At 36.4% G+C, this 1725-nt stretch overlaps 1 pseudogene; it reads right to left on the bottom strand.

The window, feature by feature from the left end:
• Positions 1-504: 504 nt before the first annotated feature.
• LOC102851580 lies at positions 505-1187 on the bottom strand (annotated as a pseudogene).
• Between the last annotated feature and the right edge of the window lie 538 nt (positions 1188-1725).

Below are 1725 nucleotides of genomic sequence, written 5' to 3'. Positions count from 1 at the left end.
AGGTCAAGAAGTGCTATGCCTCCCATTTAATTATTTTTTTCTGGATCCACAAACTACATTTACTGAGCACTTACTGAGTATTTCATATGCAAAACAGGCAAGAAGAGACAGGTGAGGACTTGACGAAATATAGACATCAATTTTAGCACTAACTAAACTATTAGAGACGTACAAAAATTTTGTACATTATACTCTAAATATCATTCTTATGCCCATCAGAAGAAGAGGCAACAATCCAATACAGTAACATTTTTTCCAAATTATGCTTATTATTGTACAATTACCCTAAAATAGGTTGGTCAAATGTCAATAGAACATCCATTCTTATTACACAAAATATCTCACATTAAAGATTGCTTGAATATGGTAAATCTTTGATTCACTTTAAGTCATCCATTCAGTTCCTCCAAGAAACATAACCACATTTGCATTACTTCATTTTACCATTAAGGTCCACCTTTCTTCAGTCAATCTTATTATCAGATTCTCTTCAGAAATCTTTCTTCATATCTCTTTTGTCTGATCATCTTCTTCAAGTTTCCTGATTTCATTTTGTAAGCAATTTATAGTTTTACAACTTGCTTTTAATCTAAGTTTTGCAATTTCAAAGCTTGTTGTTGTTTTTTTTTCTTTGCGGCTTCCAATTTTTCTTTGGTTTTTCACTTCAAGTTCTGTAAATTCTGTTTCATGCCTATAGGCTCCTAATGTAAGTGACGAGCTTGTCAGTTATTGCTGTACCATTGCTGTTGGATCTTAAAATATCCTTTCATCATAAAACTTTGAAACAGCTGTGGTTTTTCCCAGCATTGCATTGGTGTCTGACTGAAACAGCTTTAGTAAGTGATAAAGGGTTACAGATCTTTCATTAGGATCAATGAACAATATTTTGATGATTATTTCAAATTTACCCCATCCTGTTTCAGTAATTTCATGTGGAGGCACGGTAACAACTCTTAAAGGATTACCATAGCTTTCATGTAATTTAAACTGGATTTTCTTCATATATGCTGACATATCCTCATTTCTGTAAGGTTTTACTTACACCGTCCACTGGTGAGGGTATCCATCTTGCTCTCTTTTCTTTCCATGGTAACGGGCAACATTACCATAACTATTGCTCTAACAATGGTAACCCTCTTCACTCTCCTGCTGGAGTCAGGCCCAAATTCGGCCATTCTCTTGAACATCTTGTCCCACGGAAGAAGCTGCCACCTCCACTAGGGAAAGAGCCCCGGGCCAGCGGGACCGCTCCTCCTGTGTGGCCCCATGTGGAAGATTTCTGACTGAGGGAGGGCCAATTGCTGGGCTTGCGAAACTAGGCAACCTCCAACGACTTTCATTTTTGTTTTTCAGAAGTGTCTTGATTATTCAGGGTCTCTTTCCTCTCCAAACATACTCGACAATTTCCCTTTCAATATCCTTGAAAAAATTAATTTGGTATCTGTGTTGGGATTGCGTTAAACATGTAGATTGCTTTTGGTAGGATTGTCATTTTCACAATATTGAGTATTTGTATCCATAAAAAGGGCACTTTCCCCCATTTCTTTATGTCTTTTATTGTGTCTTCCAGAAATGTTCTTTAGTTTTGTCTGTATAGAGAAGTCTTTTGTATCTCTAGTTAGGTTCACTCCCAATTATCTCAATTTGTGGTTGCCTATTACTCCGGAGATGAAAAGGCGAGAAAAAATGGGGTTGCTTTCACAGTTAAAAAAGTAATTTCTAGAT

This window comes from Elephantulus edwardii, unplaced genomic scaffold (genome assembly GCF_000299155.1).
Source record: "Elephantulus edwardii isolate Elephantulus edwardi_28Jun2011 unplaced genomic scaffold, EleEdw1.0 scaffold00117, whole genome shotgun sequence".
In the NCBI taxonomy this organism is placed as follows: Eukaryota; Metazoa; Chordata; class Mammalia; order Macroscelidea; family Macroscelididae; genus Elephantulus; species Elephantulus edwardii.
The sequence above is the reverse complement of the archived record's forward strand: the minus strand, read 5'-3'. Positions and strand labels throughout refer to the sequence as shown.